Source organism: Panthera uncia, chromosome E1, assembly GCF_023721935.1.
Source record: "Panthera uncia isolate 11264 chromosome E1, Puncia_PCG_1.0, whole genome shotgun sequence".
NCBI classification, from domain to species: Eukaryota; Metazoa; Chordata; class Mammalia; order Carnivora; family Felidae; genus Panthera; species Panthera uncia.
The window spans coordinates 36035479-36047988 of NC_064814.1; the positions used below are offsets into that span (position 1 = coordinate 36035479).

The 12510-nt window shown below is 38.4% G+C and overlaps 1 pseudogene; it reads left to right on the top strand.

Annotated features, from left to right (window-relative positions):
- Window positions 1-9924: 9924 nt before the first annotated feature.
- On the top strand, window positions 9925-11146 carry LOC125927655 (protein LZIC-like; annotated as a pseudogene).
- Window positions 11147-12510: the final 1364 nt, after the last annotated feature.

The window sequence follows — 12510 nt, forward strand, 5'->3', positions numbered from 1 at the left end:
TTTCACCAGTCTGCTTCAATTTCCTCATTGGTAAAATAGGGATTATAGGATTATAATATTTACCTTGAAGGCTAGAAACAATAGAATTGTTCACCACACAGGGCTCAAAATGGTTTAAGTGGCTCAAGATACTATATATATATACATCTTCTAACATATAGAGATTATAGTTATTGTTTAAAGTTATTGGAACAAAATCTCATGTATAGTAAGTGCTTAATACGTAATAGTTCTTTTCCATCTTTCAGCCCTTCTCCTAGTTGAGTAGTTCTTGACCCTCACTGCACATTAGAATCTTCTGAGCAACTTAAAAAACAAAACAAAAGAAAACTGGGTCCCATTCCCAGAAATTCTGTCTTGATTGTGTTAGGAACGACCTTTATTTGTTGCCTAACACCAAAGTCAGCAAGTTGCCTTGGATCAGAGTAGCTGGCCTGTAATTTCTGAAAGCTTCTCAAGTGATTTTAATTACAGTCAGGGTTAAGTATCACTGCTGGGGTGTGGGGAGATGGGCAAAATGGGTGAAGGGGGGTGGGAGACACAGGCTTCCAGTTGTGGAATGAATAAGTCATGGGAATAAAAGGTGCAGCATAGGGAATATAGTCAATGATATTGTAACGGTGTTGTGTGGTGATACAGTTGTGGTAAGCATGGCATAACATATAAACTTGTTCAGTCGCCATGTTGTGCACCTGTAACTAATGTAACATTGTGTGTCAACTATATTCAAAAAACTTTTTTAAATCATGAGTTGTGACGAATTTGAGGAATTAGATGACACATTCATAATTTAATCAACTAGATGACGTCTGGCCTCGTTATGTCTTAAAATATCAGTTCCATTTCTTTCCTCTTTATAGCCTCACACTATATTTTGAACATTTAAAGTAATCAGTGTGTATATGCTAAGTTAATGAACATGGAGAAATAGGAACTCTCATACATTGTGTTAAAATATATGTATGTGCATTAAATATATTTGTGTTAAAAAGGTAAAACTGATTCAGCCTCTGTGGAAAAAAATTTGTTGGTTCCTCCAAGCATTAAACATAGAATTACCATATGACCCAGAAACTCTACTCTTAGGTATATACCTGAAATAATTGAAAACAGGCACTCAAACAAGAACTAAAATACATACATGTACATGCATGTTCATAATAGCACTGTTCAAAAAATTAATGAATAAATTTAGTTTTTTAAAGTTTATTTATTTATTTTGAAAGAGAGAGAGAGCAGCAGCAGGGGAAGGGCAGAGAGAGAGGATCCCGAGCTGGCTCTGCATTGTCAGCACAGAGCCTGATGAGGGGCTTGAACTTTGAAACCTCAAGATCATGACCTGAGCTGAAACTAAGAGTTGGACACTTAACTGACTGAGCCACCCAGGTGCCCCTGAATAAATTTATTTTTAATGTTTGAAAAAAAAAAATCACTGCTAGAATTATCTTTTGGAAGCCCAAATGGGACCATGTTGTTTCTCTGCTTAAAAACCTCTCGTAATTTGCCATTGTCTACTGAATGTAGTCTGAGTTCCTGTAACTTGTATGCCAGGCCCTGAGCAATAATTCTCAACACTCTTAAGAAATATGACATCCTCGGGGCGCCTGGGTGGCTCAGTCGGTTAAGCGGCCGACTTCAGCTCAGGTCATGATCTCGCGGTCCGTGAGTTCGAGCCCCGCGTCGGGCTCTGTGCTGACAGCTCAGAGCCTGGAGCCTGTTTCAGATTCTGTGTCTCCCTCTCTCTGACCCTCCCCCGTTCATGCTTTGTCTCTCTCTGTCTCAAAAATAAATAAACGCTAAAAAAAATTAAAAAAAAAAAAAGAAATATGACATCCTCCCACAAATAACTCCAGCTCGGGTTCAACACCCCCCCCGCCCCCCTCAGCCCTTTACTTACCAACTGTGTGACCTTAAGCAAGTTAACTCCTCTAAGCTTTAATTTTATCATCTCATTTTGGCTTTGCTTCTTCTAACTCTGAACCTTGGTTACATATTTTTCTTTCTTTTTGGTATGTCCTCTCTTCTTTTCCTCCCTGGAAAACTCCTATATTTTTCAAAACTCAGCTTTATATCTCCTCTCCTTTGTGAAGCTTACCCTGAATATCCTCTCCTTGACATAATCTGTCTTCTTTCTATGAGTTCTCATGCCACTTCGTAAATACCTCTATTTTAGCTCTTTTCCTATTGCACTGTAATTGTTTCCAAATCTGTCCCACACCAGACTTTAAGCTTCTGGGGGGCTGGGCCTGTATCTCACTTATTCTTATATTATGTTTGCCTCTCATGGAGCCTGTTTCATAATAAGTGGTCAATAAATCTTGTTGAATTAATGAGGTGAAATAAAAATAGACAAGGATCTCTGAAACTGCCAACTTTGTGGATTTAGGAAAGGACCTATGTCTTTTGTTTGGTGCTTTGTAATCAATTTGGGCTGAAGGAATGAAAAAGTCAAATGGAAATTGTCAGACTTCTATCAATTCTGATCTTGACAATGTCCAAGTGACTCATTAAGAGACCATTTCCTCTTGGGGAAAAAAAAAAAGAAACAAAGCAATTTAAAACCATCGTCAATAAAAGTGGCAAGGAAATTGAATCATGGTTTTGTAGAACTGGAATTTCTCCAAAAACCAGTATGGTCTGACTGGTAGACACACATGGTTTCTCAAGTGGACAACTGAGAACACAAAGTCTGGATAACACTGCAGTGGGTGCTAGGTGGGATATCTTGCTTTTATGAACAGAGTGATGATTCCATGCCTTCAAATTATGTCTTTGAAAATATTTTTCTTCTCTATTCCCCGCCTATTATTCCCCCAATTTTGTGATTGTTGTTTTCAGGGTGCTCGGCATGCCCTAGGCCCTAGGGATATACAGACAGATTAGACACAGTCCTTGCTCTCAAGTAGCATCAAGTCTGCTAAGGATAGAGAGCTTCTTTCAGAGAAAGCAAGAAAATTCTGGGTACAGTTGTGTAAGTTATAGAAGGTAAGGAGGTAGTTGCTCTGTGGTGGCAGTATGGGCTTTGTGGAAGGTTAGGAAAGGTGTATAGGGGAGATAAATTTTACATATCCTTAAAAAGATGTTGAGAAATTAGACAAGACAGGTAAAGCTATTTTAAGTAAGGGAAACAGTAGCAACAGACGTAAAGAGGTATGAAAAAAGCCTGTTGTGTTTGGGGATCTACTAGTGGTTCAACAAAGCTGGAAATGGATAAAACCAGACTCTCTTTTTTAAAAAGGTTCATTTATTTTTGAGAAAGAGAGAGACAGCGAGAACAAGGGAAGGACTGGGAGAGGAAGAAAGAGAGAATTCCAAGCAGGCTCTGCACTGTCAGCACAGAGCCTGATGGAGGCTCCAACTCATGAACGGTGAGATCATGACCTGAGCTGAGATCAAGAGTTGGACATTTAACCAACAGAGTCACCCAGGAGCCCCAAACCAGACTCTTAAATGCAGAGAACAAACTGGTGGCTGCCAGAGGGGAGGTGGTGGGGCTGGATAAAACAGGCGAAGGGGATGAAGAGTACACTTACCATGATAAGTCCTGAGTAACATATAAAGTTGTTGAGTGATTATACCGTATACCTGAAACTAATATAACACTATCTGTTAATTATACTTGAATTAAAAAAAGTAGGGGCGCCTGGGTGGCGCAGTCGGTTAAGCGTCCGACTTCAGCCAGGTCACGATCTCACGGTCCGTGAGTTCGTCGCGGTCCGTGAGTTCGAGCCCCGCGTCAGGCTCTGGGCTGATGGCTCGGAGCCTGGAGCCTGTTTCCGATTCTGTGTCTCCCTCTCTCTCTGACCCTTCCCCATTCGTGCTCTGTCTCTCTCTGTCCCAAAAATAAATAAAAAACGTTGAAAAAAAATTAAAAAAAAAAAAATAGAAGCTTAGTGCCGAGATCTAGTGGTTTGCCAAACAGAAGAAAGAGATCAGCCTCCAACTTTCTAATATTCCTCACTCCATGAACCTCAGTATAGGGCTATCCTACAGTGTTTTCATTCTGCATGTGCACAGAAATGTCACAGCTGGGACCCAAATGGAACAAACAGAAAATCTGTTTGCCATTGATATAAAAAATATTAAATGCCCTATTTCTGGATGGAAAGACATATGACATAAGTTACTTATTGACATGAGGTTACAAATTCTAATAATGAAGGAGATAATGTAAAGAAATAATTTGCATGCATTTGTGTTAATTTAAAAACAAGGTAGAAGCAGATCATGCAGCAAGAGTTGGATCTGGATGGTGGGTAAGGACTAGGCTCCTCATCCCTTATGGGATACCAAGGAGTTTTGACTTGATCTTGAAGGCACTGAGCCATTAAAGGATGTTAAGCAAGTGGTATAAGCAGTTTTTCATTTTACAAGATCACTCTAGCAGCAGCATGGAAGGGAGGCAAGTCTGAAGTTATAGAGACCTAAAGAATATTGCGGTAGTAGTCTAGGGAGGAGAAAAGGTGGTAGCAAGAGGGAGGAGGATAAAGAAGCAGAATTAAGGGACAATAAGGTGACATTGAGAGACTCTCTTAGTGATTCGATGTAGGAAGATGGGGAAAGGGAGAAACCTAAGACAACTCCCACGTCTCAAACTTAGGTGACTGGGTGAGGGTGGCTCTGTTCGTGGAGATGCAGAATATTGGAGGGCTAGGTTTGTGTGAGGATAATATAGTCACTTTAATGTTGTGTGGGCTGAGTTTGAGATTTCTGTGGGGTACCTGAGTGGAGTTTCTAATGGGACATTTGGAAATAGGAATTATTTCTTTGCAAAGGGAGCTAGAGACTTCAGGATCACAGCTTCAGGGGCTTAATTAAAATAGAAGTTGAGGAGAGGGTGATTGGCCAAAGATAACAAATCAGCAGCCATTCACACTTGGATAAAAATCTCAGTTTCCTTGGAGCTAAGTATTCAATTTCAAATTCTCAAGAGTCACCAGTACTATGGTAGTTTAGAAATCCAAATCAAGTACCTTAAGAAATCCAAATTTTTATACTTTTTGTACATTGTTTTCTTCCCATAAAGAGTCAATGGAGTGAACTTTTTAGGCTTTAATGTAAGTATAATGCAATATAAATGTAACTACTCAAATATTCCTGTCATCAGGACAGAATTCAAGTAAATATCATCAGGACCAAAGCTGACCTCATGGTGGCACTCCAGTCTTGTCGGAATAAAGGGCTCTGGAATCATGTTACTAACCTCCAAGAGGACAGTCCGCATTGAAGTAAAGAGTTGGCATAAACTCTAGATCCATAGACCCCACAGTGGAACTTCCTGGGGAGAAATTGCAGGGGAGGGTATGCTTTTCTGGTTTTAAATCAGCTCTGGCCTGAGGCTGGATCAACAGTATAGGTATTTAATATAGCAGAATGTCTCCATCCGAAACAGAAATTCCATCAGGGCTGAAAACTAACCAAAATAATATTCTCATTATTAGTTATCCATAGCTACCATTTATTGGTGCCTATTGAATGCTGCACACAGTTCTGGGTACTTTTCATATTAGAAGGGCTCATTGAACCCTCACAACAACCCTATGGGATTGGTAATTATTCTTGTTTTTCTGAAGAAGTCACTGAGGCTCAAAGACATTAAGTAGCTGGCAGTATATAGCCACACTATATTTTGAACCCAGGTTGTGTGATTCCCAAACTTGTGACTCCAGCCTTAAGCAAGGCTGCATTGCCTCATCTTACTGATGCCAAGATGAAAGCAGTAACAGATGAAACGTAGTTTTCTTTGGGTATAGATGTTTGGCATGAGGTAATTTCAATAATACCATATTTAAAGAGATCTAGTGAGGACGCCTATTGTGAATTTGAGGTCTCTTCATGAAATTCTTCCCTGCCTGTGAGAAACACATGAGGATATTTAGAATCACATGTATGTCCCACAAGGTACTTATTAATTACAAAGAGAAAAATAGTAAATTTACAGTGGAGAACCCTTGCAGACACTATATTAACAAAATCATCAAAGTACAAATGATAAAGCAAATGTGGTAAAATAACAATATTTGGGCCATAGGGAAATTCTTTTCCTTTTATAGTGGAAAAAACAAAAAGGACAAGGGAGGATCTGTTGACGTCAGTTAGCAACGGAGTGGAGGACTAATTTCTATCTTTGATCTTCATCTGTGAAAGCTCAAATCCCACAAAGGTTTCCAAATGAAACATTCACCTTTCTAAAGGGTAGAGAATTACTGGGGAATCCCAGAATTTATATAAAGGAAGACTCCCAAAAGAAAGACATAAATAATAAAACTCAAGAATAATGTTATTATACTGACCACAGACTACAGAGGTGGGAGTTTGTTGTTCTTGCTTCTACAATGCTTAATCAAGAGTGTCAAATCATATTTATAAAGCATTTTTAAAATGCCTCACAGACTTCAAAGCCATAAAGCTTCTCTGCATCTCTAGGGATTAATGTCTATATTTTGTATATTCTCAGCCTAAGATAATTACCAGTCTGCCTATTTTTAAAAGAATTGTTCTTTCAGTGAGAAGGAAATGATGTCTGGAGAGCTTTTTGTTCAAAATGTCGGTGTTTGCATGATTTACAGTATAATTAACCAGCCTTGTAGCACCAGAAAACTGGCTCCCTTAACTATTCATCATTTTCCAGTGACTTCAGATCATCAACTCTACTGGGAGGAAATACCTCCTCCTTAGAGATGTAAAAATATGATGTCCCTGATCATCCCCATAGATAGAATGTGATCTAGCCTTATATACCTATTGTTTTTCAGATCTAAGGGATTTTTCCTTCATTATTTTTGACATTACTACTGTTGGTGCTAAAATCTAATTAAATACACATGTACAAAATCTAATCTACTTAAGAAGGATTTCGTTATTCAATTGCTTATAATCACCAGAACACATTTGTTAAGATATAATTGTGCTGCTTAAAAGACATACAAAGTCTAGTAGCCCAGAATCTAAAACAAAAATACCTATATGGATAAATACGTAGTGAACATTATCACAAAAATTACTTTAAAGCTCTATATTATAACCTTACCAGGTATCTTAAAAACTTCAAATATGTTTACTTTTGGTCTAGTTATCCTACTTCTGAGAATTCACCCTAAATATATACCTCCAACAATATGGAAATACATATGCTCTAGGTCAATTATTGCTGCATTGTTTGTATTTACAAAATATTGAAGACCATCTAAATGCCCGTTTAGAAAAGAATGGTTGGATAACTTATGATATAAGCACAAAATAGAGCATTCTACATCTGTTAGAAAGAATGTGGTAGATGTCTGCATACAGATGTGAAATGATTTCTAGTATATATTGTTTAATGAAAAAAGCAAAAAACAAAAGAGAATGTTACCTTTGTGTTAAGAAAAAAAGGAAAGTGAGAAAATAGGCCTGTGCCTGCTTTTTGGTCAAAAAGGAAAACAGGAAAGATACACCAGAGACTAATGAGATTGTTTATTTACCAGAGGTGGGTGGGAATGTGATTGAAAGGGTGAGGAGGGTGGACACTAAGCAGAAGATGGAAAATGACATTTCTTTTGAAGATTCCTTTTTGTATGGTTTTTTAGAGCCATGTTCATGATTCGTATATTGAGGAAAAAAAAAGAAACACACACACACACACATGCAAATAAGGGAAACCCTAACAACAGAATACAAACAAATCAAACTACATTTCAAATGAATAATAAAGTCACACTGAAATGTAGGTGTGAGGGTTGGGAGGGGAACTAATTCAAGCCAAATAACCTAAGAATACAATTTTTAAAAAACTGTATATTCTCAGACTAAAGAAAAAATGAACTATAAATGAATATTAAACTTTGTGGGTTTGGGGGCGCCTGGGTGGCTCAGTCGGTTAAGCGGCCGACTTCGGCTCAGGTCATGATCTCGCAGTCTGGGAGTTCGAGCCCCGCGTCGGGCTGTGTGCTGACAGCTCAGAGCCTGGAGCCTGTTTCAGATTCTGTGTCTCCCTCTCTCTGACCCTCCCCCGTTCATGCTCTGTCTCTCTCTGTCTCAAAAATAAATAAACGTTAAAAAAAAAAATTAAAAAAAATAAACTTTGTGGGTTTGTTTTTACAATGGTTAGTTTTTTTGTCTTTGTTTTTGTTTGTTTTTGGTAGCAATTCTAGAACTTCTTGCCGTGTATTCTGGGATTGGGTAAATGAGTAAAAATATTATGAACAATGGAATTCAATTTTCTCACTGAGAGAAAAGAGAGTTACAAATAGGGAAAGAGAGAAGAGTAGAATATATCTTATAATAATGGATTAGAATTGGACAAGACAGTACAAACTCATGGTGTTTAACATAGATAGATATGGATATGTGTGGATAGATATGGATATAATTTCCTAGCTCTGTCCACTGAAAAATCTCAGAAGGAATAATGCCCCAGGAGTAATAAGCACACTGGGCACCCAGAATGTGGTTTCTAAATCCTGTTTGCTACTGAAAGGAGCCAGAGCTCCTTGGAGAATTGGCTGGTTCTAGAGCTTGAGCTGGGAAGGAATATGATGAACCTCATATTATGCATCATTTTAAGCTACTAAGTTAGGAAGCGCTCAAAGAATGGTGGGACATGTCCAAATGATAAAGAGCCATACTGAAAAGTCTTCAACCAGCCAAATCTGGGACAATTAAGCATAAAAATAAAAAATAATAGTAATATAGTACCACTTATGGACTAAAATAAGAATATAAAAACATATAAGTAAATAAGAGAGTAAATAACAAATGTGGGAGAAGGGAAAGTGAGTCCTTACAGTAGAATGGTAGCTAATAAATGTAGAAGGAATGATGGGATTAGAAAATCACTATTTGGCAACCATGATAGTAATAGTTGAATTGGTAGAGGATGGTTAAGCTAGTGGGTGACATTTGGATGAGAAACAGGATATTTACATAGTTACAAAGTATGTTGTCACAAAATATTAACTAACTACAAAGGGAAAAGTAGTAAATTTATAGTGGTAAAATATGAATTTTGGGAAATCTTGGTGAAGATTACAGGGATTTTTTTTACTATTTTTACAACTCTTCTGTAAGGTTGAGATTATATAAAAATTAAAAATAAATGGTAATTAAAGCAGCTCCAAGGAGTTTGCTAAGCTACGGCAAGACAAAAGCTGTAATCAATGCATAGCAAGTTGATTCTGCCTGCCTCCTTAGCCATCAATTTGGAGAGGGGAGTGGTGGGAGGTCAAAAATCTTATTAGATGTTTCCTTGGACAAAATTTTAAGAAACTATTTTGGTCATTTTTTATTTTAGATTTTATTTTTTGTAAGTAGCCTCTACCGACATCCAAGGTGGGGCTCAAACTTACAACCCTAAGATCAAGAGTTGCATGCTCTAATGACTGAGCCAGCCAGGTGCCCTAAAAATATTTTGTTTTGAAAAGCTGTAAACCTGTTGGAAAAGAGTTTTTGATAGCATTTTTAAAAACTCCCTGTTATCACCAGAGACAAATTCTGTTTCTAGTTATTAAAAAAAGCAATTGGATGAAGATTTCAGTCCCAGGAGACCCAAAAATCAAAGAAATCAAGAGTAAAGAAATGGAGTAATTTCTCTTTTCCACCCAGATAGTAAATTTAAATAGAAATTTATGATTATTATGGCAGTTATAAAGTCTTAATGTGACTGATGCATTGGCATACCCCCCAAACTGTTTTTTCTTTCCTTTTACACAGAAATAAGTAAAAAGATCATTGAAAAGAACTGTCCTGGGGAGAGGGGAACCCGAGGGCCTGAGGACCCAACTGCACATCCAAGTGGTTTGAACTCTGAGCCTCTTGTAGTCCTGATGAACAATTTCACTTTCCTCAAGTTTGTAACAGTTGGAACTTCAACAGCTGTGGGTTTATGCACTTTGGGACCAGTCAACACGGTGCAGAGTTCAAAGTGCTAAGAGACAAGAGATCAAAATGGCTTCCAGAGGAAAGACAGAGACAAGTAAATTAAAGCAGCATTTAGAGAACTAAATTGGAAGAAGAAATTTGAACAGACTAATGCAGCAATTACAGGCTCTGGAGGAATGCAGAGAGGAATGTGATAGAGATGAATATGAAGAAACCAAAGAGGAAACTCTGGAAAACTAAGTGAATTTAATGATTCAATGGAGAAAATTAAAAAGTCTGAAAATATGACTTTGATAGATGAGCTAAGTGGAAAGCAACTGCTAAGTGGAAAGCACCTGGAAGGCAGCTATCAGCCAGGCCTTTAAAACTCTGGAGGTTTTCAGGGGTGTCTGGGTGGCTCAGTTGGTTAAGCCTAGGACTTTGGCTCAGGTCACGGTCTCAAAGTTCTCAAGTTCGAGCCCTGCATCAGGCTCTCTGCTGTCAGTGCAAAGCCCACTTCAGATCCTCTGTCCCCCTCTCTCTCTGCCCTTCTCCTGCTTGCTCACACTCTCTCTTTCAAAAATAAATAAACATTAAAAAAAACAAAACAAAACCTTGGAGGTCATCAGATTATTTGCAAAGAAACAACCAGGACAGGGGCACCTGGGTGACTTAGTCAGTTAAGCGTCTGACTTCAGCTCAGGTCATAATCTTGCAGTTCATGGGTTTGAGCCTTGCATCGGGCTCTGTGCTGATGCCTCAGAGCCTGGAGCCTGCTTCAGATTCTGTGTCTCCCTCTCTCTCTCCTCTGTCTCCCTCTCTCTCAAAAATTAAATAAACACTAAAAGAGAAAGAAAGAAAAAGAAAGAAAGAAAGAAAGAAAGAACAAAAAAGAACGAACGAACCAGGGCACCTTCAGACAAGGTGAGCAGGGATGGATGGAGATCTCATGGCAGGAAAGTTGGAAAGAGGCCTGTACACTCAAGACAAAGTGGAGATACTAGCTGCTCTCAGGAAACTTAGGGAGAAGCTGACTGCAGATGATGAGGCTTCTTGTCAGCACATGCAGGTGCTACACTCAGCCAGTTTGAGAAAGTCTCTACAGACCTTGGCTTTGGAGACAAAGTTCTTGCACTGGCAAGCTCTGAGTTTGAAAAACGAAAACATGACATGGTGTGGAACCTTGGGACATTGATCACATTCTTATTATTCTAGGGATTTTGAATCATTGCAAAGAAATCACGAGATTCTTGAATGCATTGATAACCTAAGAAAAGGTGACAGAAAAACATACTTGTGGCTCCTGGTTATACCCTTCATCATTGTGCTTTGTGTAGGGCTGCCTGCCTGAGTGATCCTAGACTTTTGGAGATGAGGGACCCATTAGACCTTATTCATTGTGTCTTGTGTGTTTGAGAGAGAGTACAGAAAAAAGTTTCTCTGTTTTTATTAAGCCTTCGTGTTTTTTTTTTTAATGTTTATTTTTACTTTTGAGAGAGAGAGAGAGAGAGAGAGAGAGAGCAAGTGGGGGAGGGGCAGAAAGAGAGGGAGACACAGAATCTGAAGCAGGTTCCAGGCTCTGAGCTGTCAGCACAGAGCCCAACATGAGGTTCAAACTCACGAGCCATCAGATTGTGACCTGAGCTGAAGGCAGACACTTAACCAACTAAGCCACCCAGGCACCCACAAGCCTCCTTGTTTTTAAGTGCTGAGAGTAAATGAAAAGATGTGAACTAAAAAGCAAAAAAACAAAAAAACAAAAAAACACAAAAAACACAAAAAACCCAAAAAAAGTGCTGGTAATGAAGTGATAATACTTCTACTATCACAGCTTGCCAGATACTATTCTAAATATTGTTCATATATTAATTTATTTAATCTCACAGCAACCCTGCATAGTAGACCCTATTATTAGACTCAATTTACAATCGACAAAACCAAGGTTCTCAAACTTTCTTGATTAACTGTGGTCTTCAAGTCTCAGTAATTTTTTCATGACAACTCACACCAAAGGAAATACCTAGTAATTCCACTTGTTAAGTTGTTAGATCCAAATATCTTAACACATATTTATGATTTCACAACTGAGTAGCCATTAAAATACATACAAATTGAAAGAGCGAATAGTATTCTTATTTCATTAAAAATTTTTTAATGTTTATTTATTTTGAGAGAGAGAGACAGAACGTGAGCAGGGGAGGGACAGAGAGATATGGAGACAGAATCGGAAGCAGGCTCCAGGCTCTGAGCTGTCAGCACAGAGCCCGATGCGGGGCTGGAACTTATAAGCTGTGAGATCATAACCTGAGCCAAAGCCAGATGCTTAACTGACTGAGCCACCCAGGTGCCCCTATTTCATTTTTAAATAGTCAAATTACTTGCTAATGGGAGATGTGAGGCTGTTGGGTGCTGCACAACTTCTCCAACCTTGAGCTCATATTAGACACCACCACACTCATTTCCTGCTCCATACTGATGGTATTCATGCAGTGCTTGCTTTTCATCACAGCAAGTGCAGAAAACTCATCTTTGCAAAGATATGACATCATTAAAAGAGTAAGTTTAATGTTGAAACCATAATCTACCTCATACTAGAAGTTCACATAATTTCTAACAGATGTTGAGTATCACTATGTTGCCCTTAAAAAATTTAAATATTATATGTTTCTAATA